The 24987-nt window shown below is 44.4% G+C and overlaps 1 protein-coding gene across 2 annotated transcripts in view; it reads right to left on the bottom strand.

The window, feature by feature from the left end:
* The window catches only part of FNDC3B (fibronectin type III domain containing 3B), a 387437-nt gene that overhangs the window by 254017 nt on the left and 108433 nt on the right, over positions 1–24987 (bottom strand). The window lies entirely within an intron of this gene.

Raw genomic sequence — 24987 nt, 5'->3', positions numbered from 1 at the left:
ATCCTCCTAGGCAGATTGGGTAGTGCCAACTTAAAACTTGAGTAGTGCCAATTTAAAAACGTATGTTAGTGCTGGTCTACAATTGTGCAGCCTTTGGGCTTCATTTAAATCTGATCCTAGCAAGAAGGGCCTACCTGTAGGACGCTACACCACGCCCAGCATCCCATCTAAAGCTGGGCTCACAGCTACTAGGTTTGCAACAACAGCTCCACAGTCAACAAGGCAATGGATCTCCAGCATGCCAAACATTGCACATCCCATTGCAGAGAGCCTAATTTAAATAAGGCACTGGGTATCTGCACCATCACATCCACCAGAACCATCAGTATGGTGTAGTGGTTAAGTGTTTGGATTCTTATCTGGGAGAACTGGATTTGAAACCCCACTCCTCCACTTGCAGCTGCTGGAATGGCCTTGGGTCAGCCATAGCTCTCGCAAGAGCTGTCCTTGAAAGGGCAGCTTCTGGGAGAGCTCTCTCAGCCCCACCTACCTCACAAGGTGTCTGTTGTGGGGGGGGAAGGTAAAGGAAATTATAAGCCACTCTGAGACTCAAAGTATAGGACGGGGTATAAATCCAATATCATCATCATCTTCTTCATTTAAATATAACTTTTTTGTAGGGGTACCCCAAATGCATCTGTAGCGACTAAATTGCAGCAACCCATTTGTTAAGATTTGAATATTTCTGCCGCTTACAGGTTGCTTCATTATTTCTATATACCAACTGGAATGTTCCACAGTTAATAAAAACACCATCTTATATATTCATTAAGAGAGTAACAGCACAATCCAGAGGGGGGGGCAGAAAGTCTTTTGGGAGCAGACAAGCCACTATGTGGGCACAGGAAGGGTTTGCACCAACGTACGACCGGCGTTGCCACAGCAGAGGGGAGTTACGTGGGTGGGGGGCCGCCCGAGTGCCGCTCTGCCCGAGGACAACAGTGCCTGAGGGCTGCGCCCAAGCATGGACGCAAGTGAGGCAGAGCGCGGTGTTCAGGCGGAGGAGGGGGTGGAGTTGGGGGCGTAGCCAGGCTTTGGTGGCTTCCTGAGCAGTCTGGCCCATGACACAACCCCCCTGAAAGGCGCAACGTTATGCCGGCAAAAATAGGAAGTCTACTAGCGGTGCGGCAGCTACGCCACAGCCAGCCGCCACTTATGTCTGGATTGGGCTGTAAGTCTTCTTCTTTGTCTATTGCTTTCCAACAAGGTAATGCTAGAAAGACTTCCAGGAAACACACACACACCCCACAACTACTACCCTTTTCATTACATACAGATCTACCGCACACAAAAAAGCTGCTTCAAAATATATTGCCTCTTCCTGTTTTAAGTCCTCCAGAAAACACAAATAGAGAAAAAGAACTTTTTATAGCAACTGTTTACATTACGCAGCTTAGCAAGCAGCAGTATCCTGATCACAGTGAGGAGCTGTCTGAGTTTATTTTAGGCTGTGTCTGAAAGGGTTGTATTCTAATAGCACAAAATAAAGGATCCCATAGGGAATCACAGTACATTACCACCTATAGATGAAGGATGGTCTTAAACAAAGATTTGTTTTTGGGCTGAGGGTTCCTACCTACACCCATTGTACCCAAATAAATATTGACACCCCACCCCCACTCCAGCTGATATACATGTTGTTGCAACTTGCAAGATCTTTAATTATCACCATCGTTGTTGCATGGCATTGTGTGTGGTATAGCCAGGAGATCCAAAGATTGTCTGGCGGCCTTAAGTACTAGCTCCTTTCAGCATTATGCATTACTAGGTGATGAGCTAGACCTATTGGGGAGGGGGGCTGAAAGAGCTCTGAGAGCTGTGACTAACCCAAGGTCACCCAGCTGGCTTCATGAGGAGGAGTGAGGAATCAAACCAAGTTCACCTGATTAGAGCCTGCTGCTCTTAACCACTACACCATGCTGGCTCTCTAGATCTTGGAAAAAGCAAGACATCGAAACACAGAAGGGAACTATGCAGACTATGGGGCAAGGCCAAGTGTACAGCAGCAGGTTTGATTTTTGGTATACCAAATTAGGTGCTGCACCAGTGACATTTCAGAGACAGCAAACATATGAACATATGAAGCTGCCTTATACTGAATCAGACCCTTGGTCCATCAAAGTCAGTATTGTCTTCTCAGACTGGCAGCGGCTCTCCAGGGTCTCAAGCTGAGGCTTTTCACACCTATTTGCCTGGACCCTTTTTTGGAGATGCCAGGGATTGAACCTGGGACCTTCTGCTTACCAAGCAGATGCTCTACCACTGAGCCACCGTCCCTAGACTACTGTTTCTGCAAGGTCCAAAGTGCCAGATACAGGGGTGGCTAACAATGCATGGGAATGATTTGGAAAGTCCGTGGTACTACCAGTGACACAGCTGGGAAGACCACAGGTTTCCAAGTCTTGGAACTAAGTTTGGCAAGGGAGGGAATGAACAGGTTATAATCCTCACCTCTACATGATAAGTAGTTGAATATCACTCTGAGTTCTGGAAAAACAAACCTCAGGGGCAGGACTAGCATTTGCAAACATTTTCATTCCCTTTCCCTTTTACAAGTGAATAGACGACATTCACTTCTGTGACAGGAAAATGTTAAGCTCAACACTGGATGGCCAGCCACTGTGCCGACTGTGATCCCACTGAATGGTGCCATTTCTCTGTATAGCGTCTCTCTGTCTCCTGTGCATCAATTCCTTGGCGCTATAACAAGACGCATAATTCCACTCAGCTATGGAAACCGATTTCTCAAGCTCCTCCTATCCTCACCATCTGGGGTAAACCATCCATTTGCCCTATTAGAAAGTGCGGGCCTTTTCAGAGAGAGTCAACCAGAGACAGTCGCACAGCAGTGATGCCAGATGTCACTTTACTGCAAAGCAACTCACCAGATGTTTCTCATTTCAGAGCTCTGCCATACCACAAGATACAGCCCATGATGCTCTGCAGGCTGGTGCTAGAAATAGAGATGAACAGTGGCTGCTGAGAAGGCAAACCCCTGTCTCTTTCTCCTCTCTATCTGGTAACATAGAATGACAAACAAAGGATGCAATCTCCAAGCTTCCTTATGAACAGGTGAAATGGAGACAGTGAAATACACACCATTAAGATGTCATGTTCAGTGTGCATTTTTCCTTAATGCTATCAGAAAGGGGGAGGTGGTCTTGAGAACATCGGACTGCTATTTTTTAGTAGCAGCCATGTTTCCCCAGCCACAGCTAGTTTTGACCTTTCTTTCAAAAAGCTAGTGTATGGCAATAACTTTTGCATGGTTTAGAGATGGTATATTTCCATGGGACTAACATCAGTGGTAGCTCACTGCCCAATGTCAAGCATAATGAATATTTATTTATATTATTTATTAGACTTATATTCCACCCTCTCCACAAGCAGGCGCAGGGTAGATAACGAGTATTTTACATAATCATTAAAACAATTATAATAATTAAGTTAAAACGAAGTACAGCAATTTAACAAACAGGTAGCACTAAGAACAGAAATATAATAATCTCAGTAGCTAAAATTTACCAAATTTATACTCCACCATTCCCTAAACCAACAAGGTTCAGATTGGCTTACATCAAAGTAAAATACAATAAACAGTCTTAAAAACAATAATTTTTTTTTTGCCATCAAATCACATCTGACTTATGGAGACCCCTTAGGGCAGAGGTGTCAGATGGGTCTGATCTGGCTCCCAGAGGGCTTCTATTTGGCCCACAAGGAACTGTCTATGGTCTGATTCCTTCTACCTTTCTCCTGCTTCTGTCATCATCATTTTCATTCCCCCCCCCCCCCCGGGACTGAGGCAGTCAACTAAAGCAGCGTCTCCTCACTCTTTCCCTCTTCCCCAAGGGAGGGGGGAGGGAGGCAGAGCTTCAGCCAAAGGAGGAGCTTGGCTCTGTAGCTCTGCTGAGTGACTGAGAGAGCCTGACACAGACAGTCCTCTCAATCAAAGCTAGAGCTCCTCCTTTTCATTGTATTCATGCCGTCATGATCCAGTCTTTCTCAGAAGGAAAGGAAAGTGAACTTTTTAGATGAGGAATAACAAGAAGCCAGTGAGATGGAGACTGGGGATTTTAAATTTAGGCTTCCCAGACAGTAGGCTGATACTGACCACCATACATTACTCTCTCTATTCTTGCACTGCTTCATAGGAGTTCTAGTTATTTTTCTGGGGAAGACTACAGCTTTGTAGATAAACACATGGCCCTCAGTCTGTACCATGGTGCCTTCACATGTTCTTGATCAGCACATGAAGCAACTTATGTACAAAAGCTCATAGTGCCCAGCCCTTTCATGTTTTCCCCTGGGATCTAGGTCACAGAGCATTGACCATGAGATTGCTGTAATGAATGGCAATAAATCAGAAGTAGGTTTGCAACTTGCAGATACACACCTGAACAGCATACTCAAGATTGCTAGAGCACAGACATTGTCTCCAGATTTTAAAGCAATAATTCAGAGCAAGTGGTGTCAGTTATCAGAGACTGTTAAATAAACAAAAAAAATTGCAAGAGTAGTAATCTTTTATGCATGTTTTATGTTTTTTTAAAAAAATCTTTGTGTTTGTCAGTGCCCTTTATAAATCTCCACTACCTGGCATTACATTCTATGACACATATGGCTTGGCCCAACAAGGTCTCATTTGTGTCAGATCCAGCCCTCATAATAAATGAGCTCGACACCCCTGCTAGGCTTTTCAAGGAAAGAGACAATCAGAGGTTTGTCATTGTCTACCTCTGCATCATGACCATGGTATTCCTTAAAGGTCTCCAACGCAAATACTAACCAGGACCAGTCCCCTATTTAGCTTCCAAGATCTGATGAGATCAGGCTAGCCTGGACTATTCAGGCCAGGTCAATAATAATATATATCACAGTTTAAAACACTAACAGAAGTGAATATCATTCACTTATTATAAGCCTAATTTCCAACAACCTGTCCCCTTACCGAGAGGGTGTGGTGTCAATGGCAGCGGGAGAAGACGTTTAATCCTTTTGCTCCTGCCTCCCTTCCCCCCCTTCTAAGTCCCCTTGGGTGTTCTATCAATCCCTTTATATCAAAATCAGTATGGGAAGGCAAGAGAACAGCAAGCCGAATTATCAGCTATTTAAATATTTTTTCCACAGAAGATAGCGTTGGCTTCTACCTCAGGAAACTCTGTTGGTTTACCCAAAATGGCCACCAGGGCCGAGGAGAACAACACAGGGATTCCAAAGCAGGGTCTACTTGACTCATTCAAATCTTCTGAGTCTATCATCCTGGACAAAATTGATAGTGTTGAAACCTGTTCCCTTACCAACCCTAATATCATCTCTTCTGTTTGACCCCATTAAGTGGCTACTGCTAGGTTAAAAAACACTGCTTAAGAGCTGCAAAACCTGTCTGGGACAACAGCCATTCCAGAACAAACCAATACGTCCTCCAGATAAAGTATGATGGCTTTGCTGTAAATAGCAATGCAAAGGCCACATGTCAGAATCAGCATCAAAGTGCTCGAAGAACTGCAAAGAGACACAACAGAAATTACTGTATAGCAGTACATGCACTTCAAAATGACAGTAATTCTGCTGGAGCCCATTGTGATGGTTAAATTATAAGGTCTCGAAAAGAGGGGAAATGCCAGCGTGGTCCATTATGTTCATTTTGCAACAAAATTTTCACAAGATGCTGATTAGGACAGACAGAGATGGCAAAGACACCACAATCAGTCCCAGAAGAGATAAAAACAAACCACCAAGAGCCAGGTCATCCGTGACCTCGGCTCAATCAACATTTAAAGGCATCTGCCGTCCTGCTTGCAAAAGTGCTATGAATTATTCACCACAGTTATATCTTATTTTGAATACACTGCAGAACCCAAAACACTGATAAGACTTGGGAAGATCAAACTTATACAGCTCTTAAATGGACAACATGCCATTCAGTCCTGAATCACTGATCCTTTTGAATCTGGTACAGGGACTTGTTTTGAGATAAGCTGCTCTAGTGATCGCTGCATATAGATGCCCGCAAGCAACATTGCCACAGTAAGGAGAAAAAGCTGGGTACTCATTTTACCGACCTCTGGGGAAGGCAATGGCAAACCACCCCGTAAAAAGTCTGCCGTGAAAACATTGTGAAAGCAACGTCACCCGAGAGTCGGAAATGACTGGCGCTTGCCCAGGGGACTACCTTTACCTTTTTAAGGAGAAAAAGAAGAGCTGTTTTTTTATACCCTGCTTTTCTCTACCCTAGGGAGCCTCCAAGCAGCTTACAATTGCCTTCCCTTGTTCTCCACACAACAGAAACCTCATGAGGCAGGTGGGGCTGAGAGAATTCTGAGAGAACTGTGACCACCCAGCAGGCTTCATGTGAAGGAGTAGGGAATCAAACTGACTTCTCCAGATTAGAGTCCACCAGTCTTAACCACTACACCACCATACCAGTGGGGCCTTCCATTTAATTGGATTGTTTTAGGGAGTTATCTGGGTGTTGGGCAAACTGTGAATGAAGTGGCACATTAATAGTTGGCATTTCATCCCATTAATTCCTTGGGAGTTGCCATGTGGAATACCTCAGAGTTTGGTCCTCTCAAGTATGTTGGTTAATATCCAACTAATGAGAACTAATGAGCTCTGGAACTATATTTCATTAACTAAGCTCTCACAAGCAGTTAAACTCTTTCCTGTGTCTTGGGCTGTTGTCTGAATACAAATTCAAGCAGCTGAAGGGGAGCAAGTTGAAGCTACATAAAATGGAAATGATTTCTTAAGCTCAGCCGACTGGGCCATGCCGATCCATGCAGAGCATCTACTTTGCATGCAGATGATCCTAGGTTCAACCCCTGGCATCTTTGGTGAAAAGATGTAAGTAAGGTAATACATTCTCTGCTTGAGACTTTGGAGAGCTGCTACTGGCCAGAGCAGACAAGATAGAACACAGAATCATAGAGCTGGAGGTACCTCCCGGGTCATCTAGTCCAAACCCTGCACAATGCAGAAAATTGCCACAAATACCTCCCCCCCCCCCCGCCACACACACACACTCAGTGACTCCTGTTCCTTTCCCAGAAGATGGCAAAAAAACTCAAACAAAACCCCAACCCTCCAGGATCCCTGGCCAAACTGGCCTGGAGAAAAATTGCTTCCTAATCCCAAACTGGACATCAGCATTTCTCTGGATGCGTAAGAAAGGGCCAGGAGAACTAAGCACAGATGCAACCTTTCCTGCCCTCCTTCCCATGATCTGCCCCCTAAGTTACCAGAATCAGCATTACTGTCAGATGGCCATCTAACCTCTGTTTAGAAACCTCCCCCACCTCCCAAGGAAGCCAGCTGAAAGATCAATGGGCTGGCTTTGTATAAAGCAACTCTCTCTGCCTGTGTGAAACTTCTATTCCCTTTCATGCAAACTTAAGATGTATCTGCTCAGATATACTGCAACACAATTAGAACAAACAAACAAAAAAACTGCACTTAAAACACATAAACATCCTACCAAACCATGGTTAAGATTTCTTAACTCATAGATAATGAAGTCTGAATTTAGTCAGTGACTTGGTTTTTTAAAATAACAAGTGCCAATGCCTTGAAAATCCCCTTACACTACCTTGAAATACCTACTAATCCCACATATATATGAGGGCTGGTTTTAGTTACTCAGTGGTGAGGGAAATGTACTTTGCACATGTTTAGAAGCAGTCTTCTACTCCCAAAGTGTTCCAAGAATGATCCTAAGAAGTGGGGGGGTCAAATTATTAGGCCCTGGAAAATGAAGTCTTCCAATCCTGCTATGTTCTCTGTCTTTACCTCTTGAGTAATTTGGGCCTGCTGCGTTGCTATGGAAACCAGACAGTAATCTAGCAAGTCGCCCCAAGACCAGCTTCAGCATCCTAATGTTCAATCTCCAGCTATAAAGAGATGCAAAAAACAAAAACTTCAAAAGACTCCAATCTTCCCTGTGATGTAAGGCCAACCAGGTGGCATCAAGAAAAAGAGAACGTGTTTGTTTTAACAAGAGCAGTTTAGAGATTTTTGCAGATTCTGCTTTGCGGTTGCAATTTAACCATGAAGAAGGAGAGAATCTCTCACAACACCTCCCTGAGAACCACCATCAACATGACACTAGGCAAGTTTGAGGTATGAACCTGAGTTTACTGGCAGATTCTATGACACATAACTCTTTTGTTAATAAAAATCAGCTGGTTTCAAAGAACCACAAACAAAAGGAAACTAGCTTCTAGTTAAGAAATCCAACCATCAGGTAGAGCCTGGAGTTCTCTCAGAATTACAACAGATCTCCAGACTACAGAAATCAGTTCCCTTGGAAGAAACAGCAACTTCAGAGGATAATCTATGATACCACATCCCTTTCCTCCCGAAACGCTGATCTCTCCCAAACACCAATTACAAATATCCAGAAATTTCACAAGTCAGGGCTGGCAAACCTACTACTACTCTTCCAGAGGTACTTGGTGCAACTGTTCACAAAGTGGTATAATAGGTAGGTTATCTAGATCACATACTACTGGAATCACAAGATCATGTCATCTCTGGATTAAGTTTCACTTTTCTTATGAAATCTTCAAGTTGTAGAATATACCCCCTCTGTGAGGAAAAGTGCCTTTGGAGCCAACCTATTTATATTATGAAAGCCTTCTGCAGCACTGCTAATCTCTAAGGCTAGGAGAACATAGAGTTGCCAGGTCTGACTCAGAAAATATCTGGGGACTTAGGGGGTGCAAGGCTATGACAAGCATGACTGAACTTTGAAGGGAGCTCTGGCCATCACATTTAAAGACACTGTGTTCATTTTAAAAGTCTTCATTTCATTGGAAACAATGAAAGATGGGGGCACCTTCTTTTAGGGCTCATAGAATTGAACCTGCTCATCCAATCTTTTTTGAAACTTGCGTCATTTCTGGAGAAGCATCAGATGCTATGCAGAAAATTTGGTGCCTCTACCATAAAAAATAGCCCCCCACAGAGTCCCAGATACCTACAGATTGATTCTCAATTATACCCAACATCGACCAGTCTCCATAGGGTATAATGGAGTGCCCAGTGGACATTCAACCTCTCCCTGCTTTCTGATAACTTTGAAGTAAGGGAATGGCCTCCAAACCTGGAGATCCCCTGCCCCCAACTGGGGACTGGCAAACTTTGAAAATATTAAGCTACAAAGCACTGTATTCTACAGTCTGCCTATCTTTTGAGTTGAGCACACACGTTTTTCAAGAATGCATTCAAGATAAAATGGGGAAATGGCAAGCAGACGCACAAGCATGGGAGGTCAAAGAAGCAGCTCAGTGACCAAGCCAGAAGCAGCAGCTCAATGCACATCTGGTGGGATTCTGGCTGCAATGCCATCCTCCAACTATCTACCCTGATGGCTCTGCATCGCAGCCAACAACTCCCTCCCTGGGCAAGTTAACACAGTGGCCAAGAGTAACATTACTGTTCCATCACTGGGACTGCAAATGCAGTCCCCAACATATGGGGACCCCTCATGGGGTTTTCAAGGTATAAGACGAACAGAGGTGGTTTGCCATTGTGTAGCAACCCCATCCAAGTGTGAACCAGCTTTCTAAATCTAATCAAATCAGGTTAGCCTGAGCCATTCAAGTCGGGGTACTCCATTACTATAACACCCACCCACACTACACTCCTTGAATTCAGAATCCTTCAGCCTTTCACACCAGTGCTCCTTCATTACTCAGATCCTTATTCATCTGCTCTTGCGCTCCTAATTTATGAGGATCTTCTTCTGTCTCAAACTCAATCCTTGCTTTGCTTATACCCCACCTCAGATGGAAAGAGACAATAAATCCTAAATGCATCTCTCCCCCATGTCCCCCCTCAGGTTGCAGCTGACTTACAGCAACCCCCTCATGAGAGTTTCGAGGCAAAAGATGAACAGAGGTGATTTGCCACCACCGTCCTCCACACAGCAACCCTGGACTTCCTTGTTAGCTTCCCATACAGTATGAACCAAGGCCACACTAGCTTGGCTTCCAAGATCTGATAAGATCAAGGCAGCCTGGGACATCCAGAGCAGGGCACCTTGTCTCTAGGGTTGTACAAATATGCCCCCCTTTTTTGTTTGTTGTGTGTTCACGATATACCAATTTTTGTTACTGGCATTCCCAATCAGTTTCTTTTATGTCAGCAGCTTGTAAGTTTAGCAATCTGGGACCCACTCCATTGATATGAAACCGTTCACAGATTCCCCAAGGCACCTTTAAGAACATAAGAGAAGCCATGTTGGATAAGGCTAGTGGCCAATCTAGTCCAACACTCTGTGTCACATAGTGGCCAAAAAAAACCCCAGGTGCCATCAGGGGGTCCACTAGTAGGGCCATGACACTAGAAGCCCTCCCACTGTGGTCCCCCACAAGCATCCAGAATACAGAGCATCACTGCCCCAGACAGAGAGTCCCATCTATACACTTTGACAGTTTGTAACTGCCTGTACATGGCCTACAAGGTGAGATCTCAGCATGTACTTAACTCTACAGAGCCACAACAACAAAAAAGACCCTGACTCAAGTTTCAGTCTATCCCATCACTTGATTGGGACTGACTTTGCACTGGAAACTGCAAAAAATTCTTATAACGCAATAACTTCTAAGAGACCACCTGAACAGGGTTGGGGAAAGGCTTGGAAAAAACTTTCAGAGCTGCTTGCAGGAATAGATCAGCATCATGTAAAACCAGAACTTTAAGCATTGCTGCCACCTGCCCCTACTACCACCCTCCGCAATTATTGCTCAGAGATACACTGCCTTCAGATATGGAGGTATGCTACTTCAGATATGATGAAAGAGTGATGACACTTGCTTAGTAACCCACCTCGAGGTGTCCACTGGCCTCATCCACTTCCTTGAACAAGAGAACTCCAATAGCTGCAAACAGTAGTGGTAAAGACCAAGCACCAGCAGTGTCATACTGCTGGCTGGGAAGAAAAAGCAAAATAGGGAAGGGACGGTGGCTCAGTGGTAGAGCATCTGCTTGGGAAGCAGAAGGTCCCAGGTTCAATCCCTGCCATCTCCAAAAAAAGGGTCCAGGCAAATAGGTGTGAAAAACCTCAGCTTGAGACCCTGGAGAGCCGCTGCCAGTCTGAGAAGACAATACTGACTTCGATGGACCAAAGGTCTGATTCAGTATAAGGCAGCTTCATATGTTCAAAATGTTTAGAGTCCCCTGCTGCCGCTGCCACCATCATTCAGGTAGAGCACATGGGGGCAATGGTTATGAATCATAGAGTTGGAATGGACCTCCAGGGTCATCTAATCCAACCCCTGCACAATGCAGGAAATTCACAAATACCGCTTCCCCCCCCCCACCACACACACATACCCAGTGACCCACACCCAGAAGATGGCAAAAAACCTGCCTCCAGGATCCCTGGCCAAACTGGCCTGGAGAAAAATTGCTTCCTAACTCCAAACTGGACATTAGCATTTCCCTGGGCATGTTAAGAAAAGGCCAGGAGAACTAAGCACTGATGCAACCCTTCCTGCCTTCCTTCCCATGATTTCGGAGAGGTGCCGGAAGATTGGAGGCGGGTGAATGTTGTCCCCATCTTCAAGAAGAGGAAAAAAGATGATCAAGGTAGCTACCGACCCGTCAGCTTGACGTCTATACCTGGAAAAGTTTTAGAACAAATAATCAAACAGTCGGTCCTGGAACATTTAGAAAGAATGGATGTGATTACTAAGAGCCAGCATGGTTTTCTCAAGAACAAGTCATGTCAGACTAACCTGATCTCTTTTTTTGAGAAAGTGACTACCTTACTGGATCAGGGGAATGCTGTAGACTTCGTTTAACTTGATTTCAGTAAGGCTTTTGATAAGGTTCCACATACTATCCTTGTTGACAAGTTGGTAAAATGTGGTTTGGATCCTGTTACCGTTAGGTGGATCTGTAACTGGTTGACAGATCGCACCCAAAAAGTACTTGTGAATGGTTCCTCATCCTCTTGGAGAGGAGTGACTAGTGGAGTGCCTCAAGGATCTGTCCTGGGACCTGTTTTGTTCAACATTTTGATCAATGATTTGGATGAAGGAATAGAGGGAATGCTTATTAAATTTGCAGATGATACTAAATTGGGAGGGGTTGCAAACACAGAAGAGAACAGAAACAGGATGACCTTGGCAGGCTGGAAAACTGGGCTAAAATCAATAAAATGAATTTTAACGGGGATAAATGTAAAGCTCTGCATTTAGGTAGGAAAAATCCAATGCATGGTTATAGGATGGGGGAGACTTGTCTTAGCTGTCTCTCTCGGCTTGGCTTCGCGAACGAAGATTTAAGAAGGGTGCAATAGTCCACGTTTGCTGCAGGCTCGCTGGTGGCTGACAAGACCAATGTGGGACAGGCAGGTCCGGCCACAGCGGCTGCAGGGAAAAGTCTGATTTAGGGTTGGTCCTGTAGCAGTGCGATTCTTCCTCAATCTCCTTTTGTCCTCAAGACCAGCTATGCGTGCGTTCTCAAAGGAAGAGACAGCCTGGTGGATGGTGTGCCTCCATGCTTTGCGATCTGAGGCTAGGTCAGACCACTGATGATGGTTGATGTGACAGGTGCTAAGGGATTTCTTCAAGGAGTCCTTGTACCTCTTCTTTGGTGCCCCTCTATTTCGATGACCGGTGGAGAGTTCGCCATACAGGGCAATCTTGGGAAGGCGGTGGTTTTCCATCCTAGAAATATGCCCTGCCCAGCGCAGCTGCGTCTTCAACAGCAGTGCCTCAATGCTGGTAACCTCCGCCCGCTTGAGGACTTCAGTGTTGGTCACAAAGTCACTCCAGTGGATGTTGAGGATGGTGCGAAGGCAGCGCTGATGAAAGTGCTCGAGGAGTCGCAGGTGATGACGGTATAAAACCCACGATTCGGAGCCGTAGATGAGGGTTGTCATCACAACCGCTTTGTAAACATTGATCTTTGTGCCTTTTTTCAGATGCTTGTTGCTCCACACTCTTTTGTGCAGTCGGCCAAATGCACGGTTTCCCTTTGCCAGCCTGTTGTCAATCTCCTTGTCGATCTTGGCATCTGAGGAGATGATGCACCCCAGGTAGCTGAACTGCTGGACTGTCTTCAGAACTGATTCACCCACAGTGATGCAGGGGGGGTGATAATCTTCCTGGGGTGCAGGCTGGTGGAGAACTTCTGTCTTCTTCAGACTAACTTCTAGGCCGAATAGCTTGGCAGCCTCTGCAAAGCAGGACGTCATATGCTGCAGAGCTGATACTGAGTGGGAGACGAGTGCAGCATCATCAGCAAACAGTAGCTCTCGGATGAGTTTTTCCATTGTCTTGGAGTGTGCCTTTAGTCGCCTCAGGTTGAACAGGCTGCCATCGGTGCGATAGCGGATGTATACACCATCGTCATCATCTAGATCTACTGCGGCTCTTTGAAGCATCATGCTAAAGAAGATCGTAAAGAGAGTTGGCGCGAGAACGCAGCCTTGCTTTACACCTGTGCCTATTGGGAAGGGCTCCGAGAGGTCGTTGCAGTGTCTGACTTGGCCTCGCTGGTCTTCGTGTAGCTGGATGATCATGCTGAGGAACCTTGGGGGACATCCTAAACGTTACAAGATTTGCCACAGGCCTTTCCTGCTAACGGTATCGAAAGCTTTGGTAAGGTCGACAAAAGTCACATACAGAGCCTTGTTCTGTTCCCTGCATTTCTCTTGGAGCTGCCTGAGAACAAATACCATGTCGGTGGTGCTCCTGTTAGCTCTGAAGCCGCACTGGCTCTCTGGGAGGAGTTCTTCTGCAATGGTGGGCACCAGTCTGTTCAGGAGTATTCTGGCAAGGATTTTGCCTGCGATGGAGAGCAGGGTTATCCCCCGGTAGTTGGAGCTGTAGTATGTGTGAAAAAGATCTAGGGGTCTTAGTGGATCATACACTGAACATGAGTCAACAGTGTGATGTGGTGGCTAAAAAGGCAAATGCAATTTTGGGCTGTATCAACAGAAGTATAGTGTCCAGATCACGTGATGTGATGATATTGCTTTACTCTGCTCTGGTAAGACCTCACTTGGAGTACTGTGTTCAGTTTTGGGCACCACATTTTAAGAAGGATATAGACAAGATGAAATGGGTCTGGAGGAGGGCGACGAAGATGGTGAGGAGACTGGAGACCAAGTCCTATGAGGAAAGGTTGAAGGAGCTGGGGATGTTTAGCCTGGAGAGGAGCGGCTGAGAGGTGATATGATCACCATCTTCAAGTACTTGAAGAGCTGTCATATAGAGGATGATGTGGAATTGTTTTCTGTGGCTTTGGAAAGCAGGACCAGAACCAATTTGTTGAAATTAAATCAAAAGAGTTTCCGGCTCAATATTAGGAAGAACTTCCTGACCGTTAGAGTGGTTCCGCAGTGAAACAGGCTTCCTCGGGAGGTGGTGGGCTCTCCTTCCTTGGAGGTTTTTAAACAGAGGCTAGGTGGCCATCTGACAGCGATGAAGATCCTGTGAATTTAGGGGGAGGTATTTGTGAGTTTCCTGCATTGTGCAGGGGGTTGGACTAGATGACCCTAGAGGTCCCTTCCAACTCTATGATTCTATGATTTGCCTCCTACGTTCCCAGAATCAGAATTGCTGGCAGATGGTAAAAACCTCCAAAGAAGGAGAGCCCACCACCTCCCAAGGAAGCCTGCTGTGTGACAGTGCAAGGATGGGCAGTGAACCTTCCTAACATTCCACTAATTCTGCATGGCTACTTGCTGAAAGCTACAGAGAGTGCTCTGTGAGAAGAAGGAATGTAGAAGTATTTCTTTCTCCCCTCTTCCAAAAGAAGCAAATGTGCTCTCCGTTTCTCAGTAGCTTCTGGTTTTGCAAAAGTATACAGGAGCAGTTAATCCTATGGTAAATAGGAGCAATGAATAAATACAGGTTTTTGTCAAGGCTTGCTTGGAAGCAATTTATTGAGCAATAGCATCCATACCCCCTCTCCCAGTTTTTTTTTTTTTTTTAAGGGAACATGGAGTATTTTGTTCAGTGAGAGAAATGTTTGGATCACAGCACTGGGGAGTGAAGTCTTCCAAAAATATCTTTGCAGTGTTAGAGATCAACTATGCTGGTGTTAAATAAAAGTGGGACTCCTCTATCAGGTCTCTGTTTTCCTTTCCTTTGAGCAAGATATTGTCACGATCACTTTCCCCTCATATTTTAAAAATTTATATCCAACCAGGCTGCTTCCGAGCTCAACAGCCAATCACCAGTAAAACAGGAAAATCAGCAATAAAACAGCAACTAGATAACTATTGCTGTTACAAACAGTACTTTAAAAGCTCTCATTGAAAGCATTTACAGGCCAAACACCTTTAAGAGACCCACACCCAATACCCTGAATACATTGGTGGGTAAACAGTAAAAATTCAAATGACCCTGAGCCCCGTGGCGCAGAGTGGTAAAGCTGCAGTACTACAGTCCTAATCTCTGCTCACGACCTGAGTTCGATCCCCGGTGGAAGCTGGGTTTTCAAGTAGCCAGCTTGAGGTTGACTCAGCCTTCCATCCTTCCAAGGTCGGTAAAATGAGTACCCAGTTTGCTGAGGGGAAAGCGTAGATGACTGGGGAAGGCAATGGCAAACCACTCCGTAAAAAGTCTGCCGTGAAAACGTTGCGAAAGCAACGTCACCCCAGAGTTGGAAACGACTGGTGCTTACACAGGGGACCTTCCCTTTCCTTTTCTCATATAGGCATACATATCAGCTGATAAACTTTACGACTGCCTGTGGAAAGTGTGGACTGACTCCATCCAAATCTTTGCACTTAAAGTGAAGAGGGATAAAACTTCTACATCTCAAAGGAATACAACTTGTGGTTGCAGACATTTGCTGATCAACTTGCACATCTGAACCAGCCCCCTGAGGCTTGAACCATCAGGAAACCCAAGCTTTAGAAAGATTTATCAGTGGCACCATATGTCTGGGCCAGTGTTCCAAAGATTAATGACAGGCATGAAGGGCAGACCCTCCAGTGATTTACATGTGCAAATAGGTCACCTGAGATCCAACATCAGGAAGAACAACTTACATGCCTTTTTACAGCATTTTAAAATGGTTGGTTTGTACCAATTTATTTAACTACTTATTTAGAACATTCATACCCCAGTTTATTTCCTTGGACTCACAGCAGTAACAATGCAGCAGCATGCAGCAAGTTACAAAACTCCAAGATTAGGGTTACAGGGATGCATTCACACTACACTAAATAATGTGTTTTGCAACTGGATTTTTGCTATTCATACACAGTAAAAACCCAGTTGCAAAACACATTATTTAGTGTAATCTGAATGCGCCCCAGATGTCTTTTTTTTTTTTTTAGATGACATGTCCTCTTTTTTGTGTGTCCATCCTCTTTAGGGCTCTTTTTTTTTTTTAAACCTAATAAAAATGTCCCCTTTTTTGTTTGGAAGGTTAGGAATGTTCCTCGTTTGCGGCAATTATCACAGCTTAAATAGTAGGGGTAATCAAAATGAGATCTGTCATAGTGATCACTTGTTTGAAGTATTCAGGAAATTTTTGTTGTTCAGTCACACAGTTGAGTCCGACTCTTTGTGACCCCATGGACCAAGTCACGCCAGGCCCTCCTGTCTTCCACCATCCTGCTCAAATTTGTGTTAGTTACATCAGTAACCCTGTCGAGCCATCTCATCTTTTGCCGTCCCCTTCTTCTTTTGCCTTCTGTCTTTCCCAGTATCAGGATCTTCTCCAGTGAGTGCTCCCTTCTCATTCGGTGGCCAAAGTATTTGAGCTTCAGTTTCAGCATCTGACCTTCCAGGGAACAGTCAGGATTGATTTCCCTTAGCACTGACTGATTTGATCTTCTTGCAGTCCAAGGGACTCTCAAGGAAATACATCCCCCTTTTTTTCCTTTTCAAAATATGGTAACCCCACAGAAATAAACATAAAAGTAAATTGCCTACCATGCCTTCCTACCTGCAGCCAGTGAAGGTGCCCTCTGTACTCACTCTGGTACGCCATTCCAGAGGACTGAAAATACCAGAGAAACCCCACAACCTAGTTGCTACTGTGCACAAAGTCTGAAGAGAAGTTACCATAAGGAGAAGGCTTTCTAAGAAATGTAAATGGTACATAGGAAAACAATTAAGAGATACAGGGTTCAATGAATCTGAGGGCCCTGGGCTTAAAAATCTTCAACGGTAAATATCAGCACTTTTAATTCAGCCTGGAAGCAAATAGGTAACCAGAACAATTGATGCAACACTGGAGTGATCTTCTTTCAAGTGACTGACAGGTGTTTCACTGCTGCATTATGTGCCAAATGAAGCTTCCAAACCAATTTCAAAGGCATGCAAATAATCTTGCACTCTGTGTATAACATGCCCATAAAATACTCAAGGTGTAGGCAGTCATTCTGTTCCTGTGAGCCACAGTGACTTGAGAGAACCATAAGCTGATCGCACAATTAAATTACACGTTTCTGTACTGTCCGAAGTATGGCACCTTCTGAGTAGAAGGAATCTGATTCTGCTGTGTTCAAATCAATCATTTATTTAGTATCAAGTGAACTGATCATGTGAATAAGGCCTGGACTTAAGGTCCTTCTGATAGCACAGCCATACAGGGCTTTATTCAAGGGGCCTGAACTCAACATACCTGAACTCAACATACTGAGTCCCTTTGAAGCCTGCAGCTGGTGCACCCCTATCAACACTCTGAGTAACACCAGGCCTCAGATTCAGCAGGAGCTCAAAGGAGTGCAGCTCCTGAACCTTTCTGAGGGTTTTCCCCTCTTCCTCCCCACCTACCTTGTCCATTGAATAGTAGGTGCAGCTGCACAACAATCCCTGGATTAGGAGAGCAGGCAGCCAGCCAGCCAGCCACCAGGAGCTTTGCCACACCCCCAGCAGCCCTCATTAACCCCTGGAGAAGCCCGAACCACTCTTTCTCCACTTCTTATGTGATTTTGGGCGGTTGGTGGCTTGCTGGCTTTTTGACTGGGGGAGGGGGGGCCGCCCAGGAGAGCCCCAGGTGAGCAAGGCCTGCTTAGGCAGGCCCCGCTCACCTCAGGCTCTCCTATCTTGCATCAGGTTGCTTTTGACTAGGGGGGGGGGAGCAGCTAATGAGTTATGGTAATGAGCTCTGCCACCTATTTTTCTACAAAACGACCCCTGAGTAACATGCATAGAGCACAGAGCAACATTTGTAGAAAATAATATTTCCATAAATGTCAGCAGAGATGTTCGTAGACCTTCCGTGGGCTTCTGGGTTGGCAGTATGAAACCTCAGGATCAGCCAGGCTCTGCTTTCTGACTAGTCAATCCAACAGCCCATTTCCTGCCTTCCTGAAAGAGCCTTCCTCTTTCAACAGCTTCAGCGACACACCTCAGACATGCTAGGCCTCAGTCTGAGTGCAGCTATTCATAGTTCTGTGGCCCAGCTTTGATACTAGGGTACTCACACGAAATACTGCACCTGCTGAGGCAGGAGACAATTTCTGTAATTTTAGTTTGATAAATAAGTTGGGAATGGGGCTCCTGAAAAAAAAACACAACATACTCAAAAAAAGACCTGTGAAAGCAGGAATTTTTTCCCCCTCTTGCTTGAAGACAAATCCTCCTCTTCTGCTACCTGTTTACACAGTTAACTACCAAGGAGCTCTTGGCCTACTCCTGTTAGAGGTACATAGAAAAGACTAGAACTAGCAATTAAGCTCTACTGCTTCCTTGGCAACAGCCCCTACATTCATGACACTATTCTCCACAACGGCAGCAAAGGGGGGGTGGGGAGGCCGTGAAACACATTTTCCAGCCAACACCACCCCGAAGCCTTCCCCTCCCACACCAATCACACAGGAATAAAATGGATGCTACACGTGCCTCAACTTCAGAGCATTACTGGTACACCATGACATCAGCTCCATGAAAGGAGCCAACTTTAGAACTCCATCTGGGACAAATAACGTCCAGGCACATTGGGCCTGCTCTTGTTTATACACTGCAACTGAGAACATCTTAGTTGTAAGCAAAAGCTTTTGCTCCAATGGTTTATTTCTCAAGTTCTTTTCAAACCATTTCTCTTCCCGCACACACCCCAATCCTGGAATTTCTTTGGGACCTGAGATCACTTTTCTAGGGGGTGAATGATCTGAAGAGATGGTTTTCTCACTTTGGTCTCCTCCCCCCACCCCTTTAAAGTGAATTCATTGTTTCTAAAAGCTGTAATTAGCCCCAGAAAGGTACAGTGTTCATCTGAAAAGAATGCTGTATCAACAGAAGGAAATTAAAGAGCTGTATCCACACCGATCTTCCTTGTAACTAATCTTCCCTTTAAGAGATTCTATGGCATTTGGGTTGGGTCCCCCCCCCCTCTTTGATCACCTAAGCAGAATTTTCATGCTAAAATAAACTTTCTTTTTAAAAATCTGCAGAATTAAATACTGGATTCTGTTCCCTGCACACCGAGTAAATCTGCATGTTCTTACTCTGCATAATCTATTCTGCTCCCCGAACCCGCCCCACACCCGCCCCTGGTTAGCACAACCACTGTGAAGCCACAACCTCTGAAAATCTTACTCAGCTAACTATCCCGACTTCTGTGATTTACTTACTATTCCACATTGCCAAATGCATCTCTGTAATCATGTCAGATTACTGAGGAGCTCTATATAAGACCACCCCCAAAGACAGTTCAGAAAATATAGTCATTGCAAAATGCATTTATAAGCATCCTAATGGGGAGAGGACACACATAAAACCAATACCATTTAACCGCTACACGAAACTGGCTCCAAACAGACTACAGATCAATGATGAAAGAGGACTTCAGCCTTCTTACAAATGGGGGTATAGACTATGACATTTCCTACGTCACTTCGCTATGCTTATGGACACCTCTTTTGGAAGTTCTACTTGGTTTGTAATGTTTTAACCCTAGAAAATATAGCTAGAATTCTGCAGCAAACTAGGCTATCTCTGGGGACCATCAATTCTTGAATTAAAACAATTCTGGCAGTAGAAAGTGCTGAAAAGTCACAGCCAACTTATGGTGACACCATAGGGTTTTCAAGGCAAGGGACGATCAGAGATGGTTTGCCATTTCCTTCCTCTGCATAGACTTCCTTGGTGATCATGCATCCAACTACTGACCAGGGCCAACTCTGCTTAACTTCTGAAGACAGGCTAGCCTGGGCCATCTAAGTCAAGGCAAAACAACATTACAGTGCTTCATATGCTCAGTTAAGAAAGGAAGAATGCACTATAGAGACTGCCATATCCCCATTTTATTCTCCAATAGGCTATTTTATTTTATTTATTTTTATTTACTTTAGATATGCCGCCCACTCTGCAAGAGGACTCTGGGTGGCCAACAGTCATGACAAAAAAAAATTTAAGTTACAATATAAACAAATAAAACATAAACAATTTAAAACTAAATATTAGGTGCTATAGAAAAGATTTTATAACACAGGTGGTTTATCAATATCTCTATTCCTTCATTACTGTATTAGCAGTCTTACAGATATATTGTTCAGCGACATAGCAGTGGCAGCCTCCTCCCACATTAGTTGTAGGCCTGTTAGAAAAGTTCAGTTTTACAGGCCCTAATGAATTGGGAGAGGTCCTGCAGGGCTCTCATGGACTCTGGGAGAGCATTCCATAACATCGGTGCTGCTACTGAGAAGGCCCTAGCCTGTGTAGAGCTTAGTCTGGTCTCCCTTGGTCCAGGGATGGATAACAGATTTTGACCTCCTGAATGCAGTGCACTCCGGGGTATATATGGGGAAAGGCGGTCCCTTAGACAGACAGGTCCTCGGCCATATAGGGCTTTAAAGGCCATATTTGGTCATGTTCATTAGCACAAAGTAAAAGCAAACCTTCTTTTCCTTCACACACTTAATGAGTGCAAGAATCTCCTCTCTTCTCCACCACCGTCTTCAAAGTTATTTATTTACTTTATTTAGTTCACCTTTCTCTACCATGGGTAAAGAGACTCACTTATAGCACACTAAGGTTAATACATTTTAATATATTAGAATGAGTGTTCAGCAGAAATTTTATAGTGATAGCAATGCTATGTAACAGAAGCACTCACTGTACCCTATCCCCTCGTCTGAAGAAGTATGCATGCATATGAAAGCTTACATTCTGAATAAAACTTTGTTGGTCTTAAAGGTGCAAGTTGACTCCCACTTTGTTCTACTGCTTCAGACCAACACAGCTGCCCACTTGGAAACTATCTACAGTGAATGAACGCCCTCTTCGAAGCCTGAATGTCTCCAAGAAGCAATGTACAGTCTTCGCATTTACATTGAACTGAGGCTTTGTGAAGGCACAAGCATGGTTAAGTCTTATGTCTAAACACCTAAACCAGGGTTTTAAGATTGGTACCAAAAATCGAGAATTGAAACCATGGTTTTAAAGTGAGGAGGAACTCTACTGCTGTTTAGCAAAAGCTTATTGGAAAACTGCTGGAAGGGAAAGGTCAAGGGTTTACATGCCCAGTTTTCATGCTGTCCAGTATGTAGCCATGTAAGCACAATATGGTTGTCACCAGGACTGCAGAAAAGCGAAGGGAAGTTGTCCCAACTGTACGCTAGCATGGGAAGAAGGGGGAAATGATGTGGTACTACAGAAAAACCTACAGCTTACAGTGCAAATACATATTGTGCATCAAAATATGGAGTGCATACTGCTTCTCACTATCTAAGGGAGCAGACAACCTATATTTCCTTGCAGGCAGACTTTACGCCGTTTTGAAGTAGGGAAAGTCTTAAGGTCAGAAAACAACATACAATTGGGTAAACTAATGGAATAGCCCAGGGGTGGCCAAACTGCAGCTCAGGAGCCACATGCAGCTCTTGCATACATATAGTGTGGCTCTCGAAGCTCCCATCATCCCATTGGTGGGCTTGGAGAAGGCATTTGTCTGCTTAAATCACTTCTCCAAGCCAAGCCAGCTGGCAGCTTGGACAGTGCTTTTAAGGTTAAAGTTGCTTTCTTTCCACCTTTCCTCCCATCTATTTGTCTTCCTTCCTTCCATCCATCTTGTGGCTCTCAAATATCTGATGTTCGTGACTTGTGGCTATCAAGCATCTGTCGTTCATATCTTGTGACTATCAAACATGTGATGTTTATTCTGTGTGGCTCTTATGCTAAGCAAGTTTGGCCACCCCTGGTATAGCCAAATCATAGTACATAATTTTGTATAGGTCAGAAGTCAGAACTCTAAGAACTTAATGGAAAGTCAGGTCAGTGCACAGAAATTTCCTTCTAATATAACTGAGAAATAGCATTACGTTCTCCCTACTGAGCATTGCACTAGACAGGGGTGGCTAACGGTAGCTCTCCAGATGTTTTTTGCCTACAACTCCCATCAGCCCCAGTCGGCATGGCCAATGGCTGGGGCTGATGGGAGTTGTAGGCAAAAAACATCTGGAGAGCTACCGTTAGCCACCCCTGCACTAGAAGGTAAGATGGAAAAATGCATAGAGACAGTTGCCTCATCTCACCACTGCATAGCAGCTCATTAACAAGGCAAGTAAGTTGGATTTGTTGGGGGGGGGGAAATGGAAATTTAGAGGGAAACCTAGGCTCAACACATCAAGTATGCCATAGTGTTCCAGGAGCTTGGACTACAGCTCTTAAAAATGCAAAGTCAACTGATTCACAAAAACTTCAGTCTAAGCTGAAATCCATTATGAGCTCAAGGAAGCTTGCTTGCACTCAGTCTTGCTCCCTATAACAACTCCAGCTGCATGTGGTTTTTGTCTATGCTGGTCCAGTAATCTCCAACACAACCTTTTTAAGGGTCAAAGGGGACCCCCTCCTTCCTTTTCCACCTGCGCAAGTGTTGGTTGGATCCAACCCATACATCTTTTATTGCTTCCTTCACAGAAACTACAGGGCCCATTCTTCTGCTCAGGATTAGAAGTTCAAAAATATAATTATACTATTATGTATTTTCTCTTCTCTTGCGTAGACTTCTGCTATTTTCCCCTCTGGTGGGCCTTTTTGTTGTTTTCATTGGCTAACCTTGGGATTGTTCTGAGTAACATCCAGCTCAGTAGACATCAGGAAGTTTAAAAGACATCTGATGCTAGAGGAAGCAATAAAAAGATCTTTGGAACCAATGCAATATGAGCAGCTGACCGAGGTCAAGAAGATGAGGGATACAGCCGTTACCAGGATGATGGGCTTAAGCTCTGTGACTGAGTGCATGTTTTGCATCCAGAAAGCTTGGCATCTCCTGTTAAAAATTATGTCAGGTAGCAGAGCTGATAAAGGTCTCTGCTGGGACACTGAGAAGCCACTGGAAAAGCAGATGGTATGGGACTAGGTGGACTGATCATCTACTTGGTATAAAACAGGGAGCACTTGAAAGTACACTTTTGGGCCTGCCGCAATAAGATTTTAAAAATAAGCCTAACAGGCTTGCTTCGCAGAAGGAAAGAGAGAGAAGCCTCTTGCATTGGGTATACTTGGTGTAAGTAGAACCTGCACTCTCGAAACATCATCTGTGGTCAGCCCCTCTTCAAGACAGAGCAAGGGAAAACTCAAGTTCAGATGTAACGAACAAACCATGGATTGTAAATCAGTGTTTGATCAGATCCTGATCAGTTTGGAGATCTAAATACAAATGGTCCAGATTGGGAGATTTGTTGCTGCTGTTGTTGTTGCTGCCGGCATCAAACTGAGATTTCAGTAGGTTTTGTCATCATTTTATTAGCCACAATTTACTACAACTCAGAGGGAGGATTATATAATCAGAATACTTGTTTCAGTTTGATGAATACCAGCACTGGGCATTTTATCTCCCTCTCTTTTCAATCTACATGCAGTGCATATCATCAAGCAAACTGAATTCGATTAAATGAAGGCTGAGTGAAAATTGGGAGCAGGAGCATTAAAATTTGGGATATGTGGGGCTGTTAACCTTAGGGCATTTTGGAGGTCATTAATTCACAGGGTCACCATAGATCTAAGCAACTTGACAGTACTTAACACACAGAGATGTGTGAAATTCCTATGCAGGTGACCCATGTTCTATGATTCAGAGCGAGAAGGCAGCAGGAGCTGCCTTTTCTTCATCCGTAATGCCTACCAATATGTTTAGAAACAGCTTTGTTCTTTTTCTTTAAGGCTACTTTGTATGCATTGTTGGCAATGCAGTTTATATTGCTTTCTCTTCCCATCAATAAAGCCACCAAGATACAGTGCCACTGCATGAATTTCTTAACAACCAATCTGCATATTTAAAGTATTGCAGCTTCCAAATTTAAAGACAGAAATTTAAACCAGAAAAACCAAAGGCCGTTGTGTCTTGTGCTAATTCTGCTTGGCCTAAAAGGTCTTAATACCACAGGGAAAAGGGCACTCATGTTCCAACTCTGCACCGGTGATCCTTTCAACAGAAAGGAGTCAGGATGAATTCACCAACATGCGCACACGTGTTCATCAGTACTCAATGTCAGCAGCACTGAGTTTTTACCTTCATGAGAAAACAGCCAGCACTCAATCAATCAATTTTTATTTGTATCCCGCCCTCCCCACCGAAGCAGGCTCAGGGCGGCTAACAACATATTCAATACATTAGTTTTACAAGGTATTTGAACATAACTAATTAACACATTAATTAAAATTCTACTAAAACTCTAAAATCAATAAAATAATTAAAATTAATATACTGGTGCTATTGTATAGGTTTCACTAGCAGTTTCCCTTAATCGGTGAAGGCCAATCGGAACAGGGTGGTCTTGCAGGCCCTGCGGAACTGTTCAAATTCCCGCAGATCCTCCGGAAGCTGGTTCCATAGGCGTGGAGCCATAACAGAGAAAGCCGGATCACGGGTACTCTGAAGCTTTACCTCTCTCGGCCTGGGGATAGTCAGCAAGTTCTTCCCAGCTGACCTCAGCGCTCTCTGGGGTTCATATGGGGAAAGACGGTCCCTAAGGTAGGCAGGTCCTCGGCCACTGATCAAGCAACAGATCTTTTGCATCACTTTGATCTCTCTCAGTAATAGACACTGAGTCTTGTACAA

Source organism: Heteronotia binoei, chromosome 6, assembly GCF_032191835.1.
Source record: "Heteronotia binoei isolate CCM8104 ecotype False Entrance Well chromosome 6, APGP_CSIRO_Hbin_v1, whole genome shotgun sequence".
Classification (NCBI taxonomy): Eukaryota; Metazoa; Chordata; class Lepidosauria; order Squamata; family Gekkonidae; genus Heteronotia; species Heteronotia binoei.
Note: the sequence above shows the minus strand (reverse complement) of the source record. Positions and strands in the feature narration are given on the sequence as shown.